General features: G+C 34.5%; 1 protein-coding gene and 1 non-coding gene across 3 annotated transcripts in view; both read right to left on the minus strand.

Annotated features, from left to right (window-relative positions):
• The window catches only part of Magi2 (membrane associated guanylate kinase, WW and PDZ domain containing 2), a 1,291,542-nt gene that overhangs the window by 1,143,427 nt on the left and 127,031 nt on the right, over window positions 1-21,084 (minus strand). The gene's annotated exons all lie outside the window — the stretch shown is intronic.
• LOC113180157 (U6 spliceosomal RNA) lies at window positions 4,307-4,412 on the minus strand. Its single transcript, XR_003300433.1, has one exon. It is a non-coding gene; the product is annotated as a U6 spliceosomal RNA (small nuclear RNA).

Below are 21,084 nucleotides of genomic sequence, written 5' to 3' on the forward strand. Positions count from 1 at the left end.
GATAAAGGGGCTAAAAGCATGCAATGGAGGAAGGATAGCATCTTCAACAAATGATGCTGGGAAAACTGGAAATCCATATGCAACAAAATGAACTTGAATCCCCTTCTCTCACCATGCACAAAAGTTAACTCAAAATGGATCAAGGAGCTTGATACCAAATCAGAGACTCTGTGTCTGATAGAAGAAAAAGTTGGCTCCGATCTACATGTTGTGGGGTCAGGCTCCAAATTCCTTAATAGGACACACATAGTACAAGAGTTAATAACAAGAATCAATAAATGGGACTTACTTAAACTAAAAAGTTTTTCCTCGGCAAGAGAAACAATAAGAGAGGTAAATAGGGAGCCTACATCCTGGGAACAAATTTTTACTCCTCACACTTCAGATAGAGCCCTAATATCCAGAGTATACAAAGAACTCAAAAAATTAAACAATAAGATAACAAATAACCCAATCAACAAATGGGCCAAGGACCTGAACAGACACTTCTCAGAGGAGGACATACAATCAATCAACAAGTACATGAAAAAATGCTCACCATCTCTAGTAGTCAGAGAAATGCAAATCAAAACCACCCTCAGATACCATCTCACTCCAGTAAGATTGGCAGCCATTATGAAGTCAAACAACAATAAGTGCTGGCGAGGACGTGGGGATAAGGATACACTTGTACGTTGCTGGTGGGACTGAAAATTGGTGTGACCAATTTGGAAAGCAGTATGGAGATTTCTTGGAAAGCTGGGAATGGAACCACCATTTGACCCAGATATTCCCCTTCTGGGACTATTCCCTGAAGACCTTAAAAGAGTGTATTACAGGGATACTGCCACATCAATGTTCATAGCAGCACAATTCACAATAGCTAGACTATGGAACCAACCCAGATGCCTTCAATAGATGAATGGATAAGAAAAAATGTGGCATTTATACACAATGGAGTATTAAGCAGCACTAAAAAATGGCAAAATTATGGAATTTGCAGGGATATGGATGGCACTAGAGCAGATTATGCTAAGTGAAGCTAGCCAATCCCTAAAGAACAAATGCCAAATGTCTTCTTTGATATAATGAGAGCAACTAAGAACAGAGCAGCGAGGAAGAGCAGGAGGAAATGATTAACATTAAACAGAGACATGAGGTGGGAGGGAAAGGGAGAGAAAAGGGAAACTGCATGTAAATGGAAGGAGACCCTCATTGTTATACAAAATTACATATAAGAGGTTGTGAGGGGAATGGGAAAAAAACAGGGAGAGAAATGAATTACAGTAGATGGGGTAGAGAGAGAAGATGGGAGTGGAGGGAAGGGGGGATAGTAGAGGATAGGAAAGGTAGCAGAATACAACAGTCACTAATATGGCATTATGTAAAAATGTGGATGTGTAACTGATGTGATTCTGCAATCTGTATTTGGGGTAAAAATGGGAGTTCATAACCCACTTGAATCTAATGTATGAAATATGATATGTCAAGAGCTTTGTAATGTTTTGAACAACCAATAAAAAAATAAAAATAAATAAATAAATAAAGTTGATACTGCTACGTCACTGTAGTATGCTGATTTTAAGTCCTTTGGGTATAAACCTAGGAGTGGGATAACTGGGTCAAATGGTGGTTTCATTCCGTGTTTTTGAGGCATTTGCATACTCTTTTCCATAATGGTTGCACCAATTTTCAGTCCCAGGATTATTTAATATGTCTGACTGGACAACTTCAGTTAATGCCTTACATGGCTACTTTTTCTACTGCTAGCCTAGTGCAGATGTAGAGTGTGATTGGTGAGGCCAAGCTGTCTTAATGCAAGAAGGATCTGTACTTGTCATTCACTCTTGTGTTTTCAATGCCTAGCACAGTGTTTGACACTTGATTGGAACTCCATGATATTTCGCTGACACTAAGTTGATATTAATTTTTAGATGTATCCTATTTTTAAATGTGACCAGGAAGAAAGCACATTGCCACTTAATTTATGACAAATTATTTCTTACTATTTTACATATTAATTATGCATTTATCCAAAATATGACTCTTAATTTATTTTGACATGGGTTTATTTCATTTATGTGAAAATTAAAATAGAAGCTAAGAAATTAAACTCTTCACAAATTTTTTATGTTCAGAGAACAACTAATTGTATTTTAGCTCAGAATTGCTGGAAGTGCTTGTTTCTCAGTACCATATAAATCTTCATGCTGTAAGAGCATCAAAGGGGGAATTACCAAAAATAGGGCTTTCCTCTTGTTTCTGAGATTTTTCTTACAAGCAGCTCCCATTCATTTTGTAATTTTGCTGCTGGTGGATCTTTGATCTTATCAGACGGTTCAGCAGAAAGCTCATAGATTACAGTATCAGAAATCATATCCCTCCTTAAATAGTCGTCAAGTTGTCTTTAACTGAAACCTCAAGAAAATGAAATCATTCTGTTATTCCAGCAACTATTTCGATCAAGTTGGCACAAGTGCAGTCAAGGACATACATATATGTATATCCATGCAACTACATGTCTAACAGGGTGGTGATGGTTTTCCATTGGTTGAAAGGTACATCCCAACTTCAGAAATGTTAAAATGTGAAAAAATTTACATTTCAAATTGATGAAATATATTAAAATAAGAGAGGTGTCAGAAAGAAGATAAGAAATATGGGTGAGGATGGCATGTTTTATGTGTAATAAAATAGATGGAGCCCATAGCTCTTGCCTTCTCCTTGTTAAAAAAAGCTCCTTCTCATGCGAGAAATATCACCAGGAACAGTTGCATACAAGCTCCTGTTAAATTTTAATTAAAATAAATTCTATTGGCTCATTTTATTAGTATTTATTAATAAACTCTAGTAGAGTCAGCACTCTTGTAGTTGATAAGGATCTGATCAGGAATCAAAAGTTCACAGTGTTATCTTCTCAAGGGGGAAGCCCATATTGTAAATAAGTAGAAATTAATTAAACCAGATGAATCCAGAGTAATGCCTTTTGTCATGTTATTGATAGGGAATAATTGAAGTAGGAGGAATGATTTTTAGATTGGCAGTCAGGGAAGACCTAATTGAAAACTGGATTCATTGACTGAAAGCACAAATGTATGGGTGAGTGAATGAACAGAAAGAGCCATTTAGAAATACTAACTTGGCATAGCCTTCACTTAACTTTCCTCATTTATTTATTTCTGCAACAGGAATCCCTGCTCTATTCCAACTCCAAATTAAGGAGAAATGTCATCCATTTCTCCCCATTAGAAAAGCAGCTTTTTCCTCTGTGTTTGCTGATTTAACCAACAAAATTTACACAAACCAGAGGATATTTCCCTGAATGGATTCGTGAGAGACTTTTAGTCATGATTAAAGTCGAATATAAATTATGGTGTATTTTTGACATCTAAATGTCAGCATTTTATCAGAGAACTATAAAAATTGTCTTATTTTTTAAAAATATTTTCTATATATAATTAGCTGTCAATATTTCTTGAAGATTTGTTTAAATTCTTGTTTTAATAAGGCAATTACTTTTTAAAAAATGTAGAAACACCAAAATTATTAGTCTCTGTGGGTTTTTAAGAGGTTCACCATCCACATAAGCAAAATGTCTACAGAACCTGTGGCAACAGTTTCATGTAAGTGTCACTTGGTGGCAGCATAACAAAATTGCTATAAAAGTTCTTAACTTGGAGAAGCTCTTTAATGAATAAGCTGGTGAAAAACATTAATGCTATTTTGTAAAGTACAAAAAACATGACAGTGTTTTTAATAAGTTACTGAGGAAAATCTCTTAAAATACCATATTATAAATGGTAAAAATTATACTTTCATTAATATAGCATTTATTAAAAAAATATTTGTTGTTTCTATTGTCTGACAGGATCTGAGTTAAGAATTGGGCTAGAAAGATAAATTCATCATGGTCTCTATTATGGGCTGAGTTGTCCTAAAATTCTCATGTTGAAGTATGAAACCCCAGGACTGTAGAATGAGACTGTATTAGAGATAGGGTCTTCAATGGGGGAATCAGGTTGGAATGAGGTCATTAAGGTGGACTCTTATCTTCTATGACTGTTGTACTTCTAAGAAGAGGAGATCTGTACACAGACACACACAGAGGAAGACTGTACATAGTCACTGGGAGAAGACAGCCATCTACAAGCTCAGGAAAGAGATTTCAGAAGAAACCAACCCTGCCAACATCTTGATCTGACTCTTAGCCTTCAGAATTATGAGAAAATAATTTTCTGTTGCATAAACCACCCAGTGGTGTTTTATTACAGTAGCCAAGTAAATTAATATTTTCCAGGCTTATGGGGCTAACATTGTTTTAGCTTTCCCCAATATGTATCACTTCACAAATTTGCATGCCATCCTTGTGCAGGGGCATGCTAATTTTCTCTATATTGTTCCAATTTTAGTATATGTGCTGCAGAAGTGAGCACATGGGGTTAGCATTCTTTAAAAAAGGGAGGGGGGAGAAGTAGCAGCAGCAGAGGGCAAGTATTTATAAGACAACATGACAGGTTTTGTAATAGATGTATAGATGAATGCTCAGATTGTGACGGTGTCTTGTTGGAGAGTGGACACTTCAGATGATGGTGGGAGGCCCCATATAAGATTTAGTGTAAAATTTTGGGTGGTGAATAAGAATTTTCCAAGTAGATAAATTGAAACATGAAGGAATGGCATTTAGGGAAAGAAGCTGTTGAAACTGGTGACGGATGGGAGTGCATGCTGTACTGTGAAAACCACACATCGTACTGATTGCTGATGCCTGAAGACAACCTAGAAAGGTAAATTGGAAATAGAATTTGAAAGAGCCCATAAGACATATGAAAGTATATACTAATTGTCCAAATCATTCCTTCTTTGAAAGGGGTTGAGGTGACATGGAAAGTAGGTTATAAGGATAAAGTAAATAAATATAGATAAAAATAAAAATAGATCAATAAGATACAGTAACCATAAGAACCAGGGTACTTGCAGTAACTGAGCTTAATTTAAAGGTTCTGAAGTCAGGACACAAATAGAAAGATAAGAACGTTAAAATAAGATAAGAAAGAATATGATAAGAAAGTTCATTTTCTTAGTGTTCATAAAGTATTTGAATTAAACAGGAAGGGCAATTATTACATTATATAGGGATATAATGAATATTCTCTTCAGCAGCATTTTGCTGTTTGTAGACAGATTTTGTTAGAACCTCAGTAGAAATAATCATCTATGTTGCAGTGTCTTCATGAGCTCTAAGGCCATATCAAAACATGTTCCTAAAACACATTTCTAATAATGAATTTTGGTAAACATCTTAATGTTCAAATTAGCAGCATGCTCAGAATTTAAAGGTGGTGTTCTGTGGGGATAACCGAGTGGCAGAGCATTAATCCAGCCCAGGTGAAGCTCTTTGTTCAATCCTTAACACTACAAAACAAACAACAAGAAAAGGTGATTTGTTTGAATTGATGTGTTGATTTTGTGATCACATGATTTACATGGGTAAAAATTCATAAATTGCATTCATGTCTACCATATCTTTTAATCTTCCTACAAAATATTTAATAACTACCACAAAACTAATTATGTCACATGAATTGATAGCCTAGAGATAAAACCCCATACTGTTTACATACTAATATAATTAGGAATGACGTAAGATCAGTTTGTCTTGTCTCTTATCGAAATTATATTTGAAATATGCAGTTAATATATTTCTAGATAATGTCTCCTTCAGTCTTAGAGAAAAAAATGTGCACCCATGTATATGGGCTGTAACAGTCTTCAAATATAGATGCTGCATATATAGATATATAGATATATCTTCTTTGTAGAAAAGGAGACTGGGAGAGGCACAGAATCTCTATTCATAACTTGTCAATGTCAACAACAGTTCTTCCCCCAGGTGAAGTCTGATAAAATTAAAGAACATAGATCTTTAACAAAAATAATTGACAGGTGGATTTCAAAAGCACCAATTTTCACCAGGTGTGTGTGTGTGTGTGTGTGTGTATGTGTGTGTGTGTATTTCTAGAGAAGTTACTGATGTGGCTTTATGTTGAGTTAAAGTACTCTACATCCAAATAATCTATCCATATACAATCTGACAACTGGGAGGGGTAAAGTATTGGTTTCATTTGACAATCATGGGACTTAGAACATTTCCACTCAGGACACAGTATATTATTCCTAGGGCACTTTGGTGAGGGCTGAGGGGAAGGTTGAAATATGCTGAACTAAAACTCCTAGGAAAGATAGTTTGTATTCTTGGATGAGCTCCAGCAATAAAAAACATTTTATCCTTTATACTTCATTCTAGCATTCTAAATCCTCAACAGCTATGGTATATATGCCTGAAAATTTGCATAATTTAATCTGAGGCTAGCTCTTCCTTTCTGGCTTTCTAAGGCTAGGAAGAAATCTGTAGATTTGCACTGCAAGGCATTACTACAGAGCTCTGTGTGTCAAGTAGGGCATGTATCCTGGTAAAACACAGGGTCTATTTCTCTTCTCAAGCCCCATGGCCAACTCCCAGGGAGGAAAGCACCAGAGTCAATGAGAGCTCTTACACAGTTTCCAAATTCTAGAGCTCATGTGAAATATGATTGAAGAGAAATGTATTAAGCAGTCCTATTCCTTCTGCACAATGAAGCTGCGTGGTCAGAGAATGTCTAATGGTGTTACCCAGGAAATGTTGCAATGCTTAGGTGTCTAGGTGATAGAGAAGTTCACCTTTATGACAGGCTCCTAATAGGAAGTGATCTTAACTGCAAAGAGCTCTTAAAAACAACTTGTCCACCATATGGAGTGTTGATCGCAGACCATTCAGGGAAAATATAGATGAGAAAATGGCAAAAAGGGAAAATGAAGACAAAGAGTATTAAAGAGGGAGACAACATCAGCCTACATTATTATTATTATTTCTCCTCCTCCTCCTCCTCCTCCTCCTCCTCCTCCTCCTTCTTCTTCCTTCTTTTTTTGGATTGACATCCATGTGTGGAGCATGCTTTTAAGAATATGTTTAAGCATTTATAGTAAATCATATATATGCATGTATGTGTGTATATATATATATATATATATATATATATATATATATATGCTTTTAAGAGTGTGAGCTCAGTGACTTCAACAAATCTGTTTTGTTTGCATTCTTGATGAAATCTGCTTTGTTTGCTTTCTGGATTCTGTCTCATTTCTAACCACATTAAATGGGATAGACAATAATGGCTGTAACACTTACAGTGGTCTATGACTAATGAAGATTCCAGGGGTTAACATGGAGGCATTCATACCTTTTCCCTCCACAGCTTGATTTCATACTCATGTCTTTGATATGAACTATTATATTGATCATAGAGCTAATCTGACCATGTATTTATTCATCATCTCATTTTGAATTTTAACCACTTTATATAACTTGGTTTTTAACTCTAAAATAAGATTTGTTTAAAAAATGATTTAATATTCCTTTGGTGAATAATATGAAAAGCTTTAGAAATTGAATTAAATACTCCTGTTGTATCATGTTGCTCTTTTCATTTCACATGAAACCACATGCTTAGATTTTTTTTACTTTCAAATTTTTCTGTAATATTTGCTTAGATGGGCACTTGACCTTAAATGTATCAACTTGAATTTGTCTCTGTTGAACTTTACTTTGTCATGAAGGAACATTTTTTTTTCACATAAATCTTATAGAGTAGAATGGGTTAGAAACTGGGTATTCAATATTCAGCTTGACCATAAGCAATGAGCCATGATATTTTGGGGTATCCTAGGTGTTTAACTGACATATCTACTCTGAGATGCTCTGAAGTATTCAAATCAGATGTAAGAACTGAAGATACATGTAGGTCTGAAGACTTTGAGTTATGAAGAGAAATCTTGAGTTTACTGCTCTATGCTTGAATTTTGAGGCTGCTAGGATGGATTTAGCCTAAAAACTCTGTGAGGGTACCTACAAAAACATTAGGACTTATACTGAGCAGCAAGAATGTTCAGGAACCTACAATCTGCCTTAAAACAAAATGGAAAGTTACTGAGGAGTTGGTGAGAAGTGTGATATCACAGGGTGCTTCACTCAAGGCAATGTTGAAACAGATGCTCTGAGACATTGTCCTCAAAATAGCAGCATAACACCATAGCTACAACTTATGAGCCCAGATGGACACATTTTATGATCCATTTTACAAAGAGTCATGCTCTAACTGCACTCTTTAATTGCTGACCAGGTCTGAAAGATATTTTCAGAGCTAATGATATCTAGTAGTCTAGGTAAGAGATGGGACCTGGATTCAGTGAGAGGTTTCACTGGAAAGCTATCTCTGGAAGTGTAAATCAGGCTGAAGAGAAATTACCATCTCCTATATCTAGTTTTTTCCCATTCCTACATGCATCCTCTGGGGGGAAAGGGTTTTCCTTTAAAGTCATCTTTACCTAAGGAAAAAGTAGATGTACCTGGACTTCTTTACTTTTATATTCTTCAGAAAGAAACAAGAATATGCTATAAATTCTGGGAATCAGGACCTTTGAATAAGTGTGTAAGACATTTGTCAGAATCTTAGATTCTTACCTAGTCATAGCCTTTGGTTAAAAGAATATGCTTAATTCCATAGATCTTTCTTCAACTCCAATAGAAATGCATGAATTTAATCTCAACTTCCTATAGAAAAATATGGCTAAATAATTTGCTTTAAAATTACACATGTTAACATTGGTGAATTGGAGTGGGAAACTGATCATGAATAAAACATTAAAAGAAAGCTGATGCACTTAAACATGACATGTGAAATAAAATACTATTACTCAATTCATGTATAGAAAAAGTGTTTAGCATAATAAAGTGATATCAGAATGATTTTAACATGAAATAATATTTCATATAGACATTGTCATGGAAATATTGAACTTGCCAACATGTGTAGCTAAATTTTCCCTCTGCTCTTATAAAATAGATTCTGTTCTCTCCCTCTGAATGTTAACATGTGTTCTCAATGCAGAGACAAGTCACTCCAAACAGAAGGTGTTCAGCTCTTTTTGGAATGGTTCCCAGCACAGCGTCCTCCAGTGCAATCTTCGGCCATAGATGCATGAGCCAGTTCAATAGTGCAATAAACATTCTTCCCTTCCCCCACTTTAGTGGCCCAAATAGTAATTTGTCCAAGAAATTGCCTGCTGGTGCTATAATGTCAAATCCCACTACAACTGGCAGAAAGGTGTTTATGTCTACAGACAAATGAAAGAGCAGGGACACATCTATTAAGACTGCAGAACACTAAACCACTAATTGCTTAAAGTAATTGGGAAACATATTTTAGGAATCATAATACAAACAGGATCATTTCATAAAGAAATTATTAAGTAAATAGGAACAATTTGGATCATTTTTACCTGATTTCATTTCTGTTAGGCATTTAAATTTATATAGCATTACTCTCAGAGGCCAAGCAAGCCTGCTCTAAAGTAATAATAATTCCTTTTCTGAAGAATATACGGGTTACTTAAAATCAGAAAATAGAAGTTACGGCACTGAAGAATAAAATTATCTAGGAGAATTGCCCAGAATACTAATAACCTCAAAATGAATTCAAAATTGAATACTTTTTTTACTTCACCCTGATTAAAAAACAAAATTATTCAATGACAAAGAAAAACAGATTCAGTTAAAATCACTCATTATAACTGTCTTCCATGTTCCCTTCTCTACATTTCTTCCACCCATACTCAGAGTTATAACCCCAAATATATATCATATTATTTGACACAGAATATATTGGTGAGAATCATCTCCATTTTGTAGATATTTTCTATGTTGTATCTGGCTTAATTCTATTTTAATAGATTTGTTAATTTCTAACAATCTCAATATGCACTATATAAACTCTCACTTTTGCCAAGATTACTAAAACATGCAGAGGAAATAATAATAAAAGACAATACCTGTATTCAAACTTCTTAGGATTTGTGTTGGAGGAATAAAATAGTTTAATATTGGATTTGGCTTTGGTTTTTGATTGTTTCTTAAATTCTCTATAGTGATATTCAAAAATATATTAATTGTATTTAGAGGTTGAGTTTTCAATTAAAATATGTAGAAATATTCAGTTGACTTTTGCTAAGGACTTGGCATACATAGCAGTATGAGACAAAGCCTCTTTTCAAGTTTTAAATCTCTAGGATAATAAACCAGTTTCACTGGAGACAGTGTATAAACTGCTGATGCCCTGATTAAAATGTGACATAAAATTCAACTTATCAGGTACTTCACATTTATAGTGTTTACCTAGTATGTAGATTTTAAAAGTCCCTTAAGTATACTTGTGTTCATAACTCTGGAAACAATTTTTTTCTTCAGTTCCTGAATGTTATCAGGAAAGACTCTGATTAAAAAAATATCTACATCAGTGTTAAACATTCAAGTGTATTTGTGTGTATGTGTGCATGTGTGTGTGTGTGTGTGTGTGTGTGTGTGTGCGTGTTTTACTAAATACAGACAAAAGTGTTCTAAAGAATTGGTAACTCACAAGAGGATAAAAGAAAATATGGCATTTTTAATTGAAGCAATGAAAAGATCAAAAGGGTAGTTTTGCTCCAAAATTGGTGTGCATTAGAATTACCAGGAAAGCTTGCTAAAAGTTGAAATTCTTAGCTCCACTACCTAGAGATATTTCAGTATGTCTGAGATGGAACCCAGGGATGAGTTTTCTAATGAATACTGCACGAAATTATGATGCATGTAAATTCATTGGCATCACACATCAAGTCTACATGGTAATTATTTACAGGGTTAATAATTATTGGAAAATATTTAAAAAGTAGTTAGTGAAGCATAGTGCAGTTGGGAAGCTCTGGAGTCACTAGCAAATAAAGCCAGTCATCTTGTTTCCTGCTTCAGGAGGAAAGAGGAAGCTACTAGAAAGGAATTTCCCAAAGACCTCCCAGAACACTTATCTACATAGTTGTACCCATGATCCTATATTTAACAAAATTTATTACTGTGATCAAACAGCATCCCTCAAGACTAATCACTCAATTTGACAAATATCTATCAACTAAATATTCCAGAAATTCTTACCCTTCTATTATAAGAACGTTTTACCTGTTTGTTCTCTATTATCAATAATATGAAATATCCTCGTATTTATCTCATTTTACTAAAAATAAAGACACAACTCCATTTCAATTATCCCCTCAATTACAATTCTAAATTTCTTTTTATAATGAATCCCTTATCTCTTATCAGTGTTTCTTTACTTTTGCATGTTTTGACCTCCCACCAATCAGGATTTCCCCCTTTCCAACAAAACTGCATGAAAAGATCTCTGGTGACCCTGATGTTGCTAAAACCAAGAGTGGATTCTCAGTCTTTATCTCTTATGTCCTGGTAAAGGCATTTGACCAAGGTCATGCCAACACAAGTCAATACCCTGACTTGGCTTCTAGTGCATCACAGTCATTTCTTCTCAGGCTCCTTTGCTTCTAATTTTTCTATCCTTTTCCTTCCACTCCCACCATTATCTGCCCTTATCTCTCTTGACAGTTATGTTAGAAATTCTGTGAGTCGCCATGACTTTACATACCATCTACATGCAGATGATTCTAAATACAACTCTCTGGCTGGGATCATCTTCCAAGAACTCCACTCATACTTCCCAAATTCCTCTTGAGTGTTCAACACGCAGCTCAAATTTAACATTTTCAGAAACAAATTCCTAATCATTTGAGATCCTCTCTCTTGATCTACAACTCCACAGCCTTTTCTACCTAGGAATGTGGCAATTCTGTAACTTCAAATTCTTCAAGAATCTTGAAGCCATTCTTCTCCTTTTTTCACATCACATATATGATTCATTTCTGAATCCTTTTAGTCCTACCTTTAAAATATATCCAGAGTATAACTTATTATCACTTCTAATGTAACATCCCAGTCTATTCCTTTCAGATCTTCCTCGTACAAGGTACACAGAGTGATTCTATATTACTGGGATTCAGATCATGTCACTTTTCTGTTCAAAAACCTAAAATCCCCTCTCACTCAAGAGTAAAGACCAAATCCTTGGAGTTACCTTCAGGAGCAAAATTAAGTCAAGGAAATTCAAGTCAAGCTAGGTCAAATCAAGTGAAGACATGTCAATCAATACAAGTTGAGACAATTCTAAACATGTCAAGTCAGGAACAAGACAGGAATTCTAGTTCTGAATGATCTCCCTACTCACCTTTTACTTCCTGACTTCATTCCTTCCAATATTATATCATTGGGCTCCAAACCCACTGTCTTTCATACTATTCCAAAAATCCCAAATCATAATCTTTGTTTCTGCTGTTTTATCTGAAATGCTTCCCCAGAATGACCTGTGATTTGTTCATTTTTTTTCCTTTTCATCTTTATATAAATATCACTCTTTCAGTCAAGCTTGCTGGTCCATCCTAGCTAACAATGGAAAGCCCTCACAATCTAGCCTCCATCTCTCAAGTTTGGGGCATTGAATTCATAACTAATAATAGGTTTAACTTATTTATCCTTCTTATTGCTCATCAGTTCCTCATCTCCCCCAAAATATAAGCTTCATGAATACAGAAATTTTGTCTAAGTAACCACTGTACTCTAGAGAAACACCAGGCTCAGAGTAGATATTCGAGAAACAGCTCTTGAAAGATGAATGAATGGTGTTAACAGTACTGTCAAAACATATATAACATGATCACCCTGAATCTGGATACACTTTAATTACTATCAAAATGTGGACTGGGTCCCAATGATGAAGCAGCACTTGAAATGCAGTGTCACTGTGTGAGCCACTTCCTTCCTCCACCCTCTATCTGCTCCCTTTTTCCCTTGGGCTCTATGCAACCTTATCTAGTCCTTCTAAAGCAACCATTTAAATGTCTTGAGGGAATGCTGGTGAAGTAAACATATATTATCACTTGGAATACTTTCTAGATAATACATTTTAATCTTGTATGAAAAATTCCATTACAGACTTCCTTCTTCTCCCACCTCTTACCTTAAAGAGTACCTTAACTAAAAATATATGCATCATAAAATGTGTTTGGGGTTTATCTGAAAACAAGTATGCTACCACAAAATTATTTCTTTTAATCCTTTGTGAGGTGAAGGTGGTTAGGTTTGATGCATCGATGAAGAAATACACAAGGAGGCAAATTTCCCCCAGAAACAGAATCAGGTTTGTAAACCCTGTTAAAAAAGTATTAGGACTGGGCTTATATCAGTGTGCCCTCTCTACTGCACGGTTGTATTTCCAGGGTGTAGAAATTCTTGGTATGTTGAATGTTATTTCTCTCTCTCTCTCAGAAACAAATTAAAACAAAGGGTTAAACTGTACCTAGGCAATTTATTCTATTTGGCATTGCTTCTTAAGGGTTATTGAGATCAACTTAAACTCAAATAGAATAGAAAATTACAGAAACTAGAATAAATATAATGAGGAAAGTCAATTCTATTTGTTTGTTTATAAAAGGCCTTGTTATATAAGAGAAGTGTTAGATTAACTTTTATTTCTATAACTCTGAAACTCTTCAAATCAATCTACTAATCACAGTAATTTTGACACTTAATTTGTTCCAGTCACTGCTAGACAATTTACATACATTATTTGTTGTAGAAAAGTCCTAGCACCCGGAAGTCTTTCTGATAATAGAACCCAAAGTACTTAGCAGAACTCTAGGCATTTCACATGCATTAAGCCCTATAGTCATAGAATAGTATCCTCCAGAGAGGGATTTCAGAAACTTTTAATTTTCTTCCTGAGAAACTATCAATCATTCTTCCCTGCTAAATGCAGTCAAGCTTTCCTGAAGTATCCCTTTTTTCTCCTATTTTCTAGTAGTTGGTCTTTTGGTGATAAAGTTCTAAACCAACATGGTTAATTCTTCTGCATACAATTATTTGTTTCTTCTGGGTACAGTGATTGGTTTAATGATAACATGTTAATCAAAGTCATCAAGATACATTTCAACTTTTACTGAAGCTATTCTGTAGCATATAAACCAGAAAATGTAGCCCTGAGACCTGTTTACAGTATTTAGGGACCATGAAGAGAGTAGTGTCCTCAAATCAAACAGACATGAAAAAATGAAATGTATATAGAGAAATTGAAGTTTGGGACAAAGCCTTGAAAAATTTTAACTGTTCTCTTATGTGACATATTAAATCACTCGCTTAAGCTGTTTTTTTGTTGTTGTTTGTTTGTTTGTTTGTTTGTTTGTTTTTGGCAGGGGGCAGGTACTGGGGATTGAACTCAGGGGTACTTGAACACTGAGCCACATCATCTGCCCTATTTTGTATTTTATTTAGAGACAGGTTTCACTGAGTTTCTTAGTGCCTTGCTTTAGCTGAGGCTGACTTTGAACTAGCCATCCTCCTGCCTCATCCTCCTGAGCTGCTGGGATTAAAGGCATGCGCCACCACACCTATCTTAAGCTGGTTTGAGTTGTATTTTCCATCACATACAACACAGTTTTCTAAATAATACAGAACCCTTAGAATTTGCAACTTTAAGCACATCATTTATAAATATAACTTTATTCATAATGGTAGTATAAACTAGATTTAATTATTTAAAAATAATATCCTGATCTAGCAAATTTCTATCAAAAGTTATTCAGTATTAGATAATTTGATGAATCAAATTTGGATGCATATTCCTAAGTTTCCAGTTAGTATTACACAGTACTACACATGTATCATAAATCCTTGTAACTATTTCTTAATTTCAAGCAACATTGAAGTACTAAGCAAATTATCCATAAGACACTGTTGAGGCTGGGAGAGAGAGATAAGGCCTTGCCAGTGATGGAAGAACCAAAGTCCAGTAGTTCTGGGCACAGTGGTGAGAGAGGAAGGGATGGAGACAAGAGTGGAATCAAGGATTGGTGCAGATGTGAGAAGAGGACATCTTGAAGAGCACAAGCTTGAACTTAAACAGAGAACTATGGATTTTGAAAAATAATAGGGATCAAAGGACTATAGTAGAGAAGGGGGGAGAAAATCATCTTTAAATCATTCTATGGGATATACTTCAAGAGTGAGAAAGAAAGAAATTGTGGACAGTAGATGCTGGATAGAGGTGTATCTTCACTTTGAGTTTCGGCAAATTTTTTGCTAGTCCATTTTGGGTTACTAATAACTTAATATCACATACTTGATAGCTTATTAAAAATACTTTATTTTGGCTCACAGTTTTAGTCTAGGTTTGAAGGGTCACATTTGCTGATGGCCTTTCTGTAGGAAGAGTCCCAAGACAATGCAGGTTATCACCTGGTGGTGAGAGAGTGCAGGAGAGACTTAGCCAAGGTGGCTTTTATGTTAGTTAGGCCCACTCTGGAGATAATCCATTAACCTCTTAATAGCATGAAGGGATCAATGCATTCAGAAAATATGGCCATAATCACCTCTTAAAATTTCACCTGCCCTCACATCTTAACATCTCATAATGGAGATTAAATTTCAACAAGCGTTTCAGGAAGTATAAATCATATTTAAACCACAGTAGTCTCTTTTTAAGTTTTTTCTCTTCCTTCAACATAATATCAATTTTAATTTTTATATTTCCAGGGTTACTCTATGTTTTTCTTCACTTGTCACTTTTGAATGGATGGAATTTTATAGAAGAGTAATGACAACACCAGAATTCATATTTTAATCAGTGCATTCAGTTTATAAATGTTTTATATACACTGTTTCATGTAGCCACTGAGGAATGGGAATTATATTATATAGGAATATATGTATATTTATACATGCAGACATAGAAACACATATATGCATCTATATATGTTTATAAACAGATATACATATACACACACATGTACACTCACTCACACACACACACACACACACACACACGTTATGGTTCAGTTATGAGATGTCCCTCATATGTCATGTGTGAAACAATGTGAGAACATTCAGTGGTGAAATTATTAGATTATGAGAGTGTACCCTTATCCATGGATATGGATTAACTGGATAGTAACTGTAGGCAGATAAGGTGTAGCTGGAAGAGGTAGGTTACTGCAGGCAAGCGTTTGGGGTTTATATTTTGTCCCCTAGGGAATGAAGCTTCCTTGTTGCCAGGAATTGAGCCGCTCTCCTCCATGATACCCTTCTACCACTATGTTCTGCCTCACCCTGGGCCCAGAGCTATGGAGGTAGTAGACCATGGACTGAACTTCTAAAACTCTGAGCCAAAATAAACTTTTTTTCCTTCATGTTTCTCTTGTCAGATCTTTTGGTCACAGTAATGAAAAGCTGACTAAAACAATACGTATGTGTATGGATGTGGATGTTTTTGTGTATATAAATTTACATATACATAAGGTTTATTTCTGTATTTGAAGAAACTTTCTGTGTCCTTCCAAGAAGCTTAGCATTAATTGTCTGTTGTTTCTAAAGTCAAAGGAAGATTTTGATTTTCTTGTTCATGACCTTGAGTCATTTTCTTATCTTGCTCATTCTTCTCTGATTTTGAGACTTATCAATTCTTTCTCTTTTAACAGAGTTATAGGTCACACAGCAAAGAAAGAAGGTAACTAATGTTTATTAAGTGCAATTTATGTGGCAGGCACTCTACAAAGCCTTTTATATTCACATTTAATCCTCACAATTACCCTGTGTGGTGAGTATTATGATTCTCATTTTATGGATGAGGAAATCAAGACTCATAGAAGTTAAATAACTTGCCTGGGGCCATATAGCTGGTTGGTAGCAGAGCTGAATACAGGAGTTCATGTTCTCTCTACTATAACAAATTACATTTCTGAGGTAATGTAGGAAAAAATTGTGGTTTTTAGAATGGCTTTTGATTTTCTCTCATATTTTATTGTCAAAAATTGAAGTGGAAAATTTGACACAGTATCAAGTAGCACTGACCACCCAATCAACTATTTTATATGAGCCACAAATGCATACAAAAATTCAGTAGCTATGTCTAGCAAGAAAATCCATGAGATTAATGATACATTATATCTCATCTGATACATAAGAAGTATTATTTCCACATATAATCAGTACAAAAATCTCAATGAGATGCTTCACATTCTTTTTTTTTCCATACCAAACTTTTGAAATCTAGTCTAGGTTTTATATTCACAGCTCATCTCAATTCAGACAACTCACATTTCAAGCACTCCATAGCCACACATGGGCATCCTGTCCTATTGAACAGCACAGTTACATAGGAGCCTTAGTGGGCCGAATACTTTCTCATTTCCTTCCCTGGACAACAAGCCTTCATGGAGAGTTACGTATATTCAATGACTCATTCTCTTTTGCATTTATTTACTCATTGGAATGAGCCTGGTTTCAGGCACCAGTTCAGTTAGGACAGGCTGGCAAATGGAATCCTCCTTTCCTAATCTTTCCGGTTTTCTTTACTTAACCTCTCTAGCACTCATCTCCCCTTGGCTTAAAAACTCCTCTCCCTGGATGTCTGCTTCCCCTTCTACATCTATAGATCCTCACTTTGATTCTGCTTGGGCTCATCTTTTCTTCTACACAAACATTAATGTATACACTTCTTCATTCCCCTTTCTTCTTTTTAGGATGCCTAGCCTATATATTTATCTACACATTAAGGACACCTACAACTAACCCCCTCAGGACTTTTATCATGAAATCATATTTATATATTCCATGTCAAAATTTCCTTACAACACATTTAAAATACCATCTGTAAAATGTCACAAATACACACACATTCACAGACACACACTGCTTCCTTCCCATCACTACTTGGTTGAGGGAACTATCCTTTTTTCCTCAAATAGAAGTGTGTAGGTGCTGGCCAAGTAGGTTATATTTTATTTGTCTAATTAAGTAAATTGAAAGAATTGAGAAAATATATATATATATTTCCTTTTGTGGAATTACATCTATCTCAGAGTAAAGTAATGTCTACTCTCTCAATTTCTATAATTCTGACAGTATGATTGCTATCAGCAATGCTTTCATTTAAGGAATGAATAACTAACTGATCAAATTGTTACTCAGACACAATATATTAGTCATGTGTTACAAAATGCAGAGCAAAGAAAACAAAAATGCCAGAGTATTTATGGAGTCCATTGTACTATGTACTAATTTTCAGACTCCTTTAGTACAATGTGTGCTTTTGCAAAGGAAACAAAGACCATTTTTCACATAAAGTTGAAAGAATAATTAAGCAAATTTGCTATGGTTTTTCTTTCTCCAGTAAATTTTTCTTCCGTGTTCATTACCACTTGCTGTTCCTCCCAATTCAAACATCCTGTTTATGGAGGACACTCTCAGTTTGCGAGTCATAGTAAAAGAGTTGTGTTACTGTCAGTCACCTTACCCCCACTAACTGCATTATTAATAAATATATATTTTTATATATAAAGTTTCTGAGTTGCTGTTTGCATTCCTCTGGGATGTTTTGCCGCTGTAATTAAGATTCACTCTAATTGAAGGGGTTTCCAAAGTAGATACGAAGTTTCACACTGTTATTACTCAGAGTCTTCAGTCAATTTCTGACATCTGAAGCTAAGTTCAGAATATCTATTCAAAATCTTCTTGATTTTTCTGCATTTGACCATCTACCTCCAATTTAAATCCACATAAAATGGGATGATGTCATATCTATTTTTCACACATATCTGTGCTTATCCCTTGCCTAGAAGGAAAACATTATTAACACAGGAATGCTTATGTGAGTCAAATGAAGTTATACTTCAATAAACACCTTTTAATTTCCATGGTATGACTATATTTCAGACACTTGCTTTTCATACCAATTATCTTCCAATATCCAATTCTCCTTCTTCTTTGGTAATGGAATCCTAGCTAATATGCTCAGCTAGAAGCCACCCAGCCTCATCTTCATAGTTGACTACAGTCATGGAATTAAATATAGCCAATGATATAAAAGAAGAAACAAGTATTTGCCCATGGGAAATTTTCCTTAAAAAGGAGTGGCTGGCACAATCTTGAATGTTGGCACAATTGGTGGAACTAGAGTCATCACCTTGACCTTTGAATTTGGAAATCTCAAACTGAGAATGACAAAACAGAAAATATGAATTGCTATAAGAGCCTGGACTGCCTATTAATGAATTCCTTTTATCTGAGAGAGAAATGACCTTCTACTATAATTAAGTTTGTTTTTTTTTTTTTTTGCTTTTTTTTTGGCAAAGGAACTCAAATCTGTGCCTAACTAGATCATAAAATATGAAGTGTTTTCTGGAATCCAGAGGTGCTAACTATGTTTTAAGCAAATTGATATGATTGACCCACATTTGCCAGGAAGATTGACTATTAATGTTCCTAACAACTAAAATCTAGTTTCAAGTGTGATTTTTTTAGTATAATATTTCTTTGCTTACTTTGCTGAGGGCACGGCTACTTAATTATAATTTTAAGTGTATAAAGTAACTAAATTAATTCATTTTTTTTCTTTTTTCTCTAGACTGCTGAGGAAATTTACAGGTAGTCTTAGACAGTCCTAGTACAGACTGTTACATCTTCTAAATGATTATCAGATCATAGTCTCATGGTCTCATGCATCCTTCTGGTAATTCTTTAATAAATCTGTATCACATATTATTTTAGAGAGTAAAAGATTGTTACTTCATAGTAACAATATTTCCCATATGTACAAAAAACCATGAATTCAAATTAGATGCACATAAAATATAGACACCATGCTTTATATTTAATAAAGCATAATCAAGTAATATTTGAAAATAATTTTGAAATTAAAATCATAGAAAAGAAACATATTAAAATCCCATGAAAAGTTATTGTCATTTTCTAAATTATAGGTCTTAAACCAATTTTATTATAGTATCAATAGTTCTTCAGTTCACCTGCCACAGGTCTAACATGATTTTTAAAAAGATGTTTTATACTGTGTTGAAATTTGTATATTCAATGGTTTATTTGATTGCTGGCTCATATTTGAGTGTGACCATAATAATGTATTTTCTAAATAATTGTGTGGCACTTAAATAAACAATGATCATTCTTTTATGTTAAGTCATAGCATAATAGATGGAGAAAAATGACTGTTTTAAAATAGTAGCAGTTTTTGCTCAAATATTTAGGAAGCTTATGGGTGATTTGTTTTATTTATTTTCTATTTTTTAAAACTCAAAATGTTACAGGGCAAGTATTGTGCTGTCATATGTTGAGGACACCATAAAACAGGGTGGATTCAAGCAATGAGTTAGCACAGACCCAGGTCTTTTCAAAATTGAACAAAACCCACTAAAAAGTGCTTTCCTGTGGCTTTCAAAGTCCTTACAACAAAAGCTGCTTTGAAACATGCTGAGAGAAGGACTAAAATACCACACATATGACCTATTCAGAATCAGGTACTGTGGGCAGACTACCAACTGCTGTGGGTGTATTTTCTGGGTGTCATTATTGAATCTTGATCATTAGATGGGCATAAGTTGGATAATGATATGCATTACCATGTTCCTTTATATATTTGTATTACCTGTTCATTTATTTGCAATAAGTAAGATGTTCTACATTCATTTAAGCATTTAGTACCATTAATAAGGGAAAATGGATTTACATTAAAAAATACATTTGAATATCATTCATATTTCACTCCTAGAAAGAATGTAATTTCAGTGCTTGACCACCATGGCATTGGTCATTAAAAGGAAATTGCTAAAAGGAATGTGACATGTGAATTTATTAATATATTTTATGCTTGGTATAATTTAATATTCAGTCTTAAGAATATCCATATTCTTTAAAAGTAAAAGATGAGGTTGTTGAACACTTAATAAAACTTTCTTATTCCCTCAAAGTAGATTCAACCCCACTTAATATTCCCAAGAAACACATGGAGAAATAATGCCCACTGATAAAGACCTAATAGCACACCTTAAGTGAGAGAGCAAAGTATACATTTTTCTTTCAATAAATTTGTTTGCTTTCAGTTAAGAGCTTGGGAACCATGGTGATTATATAATAGGAACATGTACCAAATTAGCTGGAATGCTTATTTGTTCTCCCTTTTCAATGAGGATGTGAGATAGAAAAAATAGCTATAAAACTAAAAACTCACAAGAAAAATAAAATCTCAGAGTCAACTAATTTTCACTCAGTGCCTACTATGTGCTAAC

This window comes from Urocitellus parryii, chromosome 3 (assembly GCF_045843805.1).
Source record: "Urocitellus parryii isolate mUroPar1 chromosome 3, mUroPar1.hap1, whole genome shotgun sequence".
Classification (NCBI taxonomy): Eukaryota; Metazoa; Chordata; class Mammalia; order Rodentia; family Sciuridae; genus Urocitellus; species Urocitellus parryii.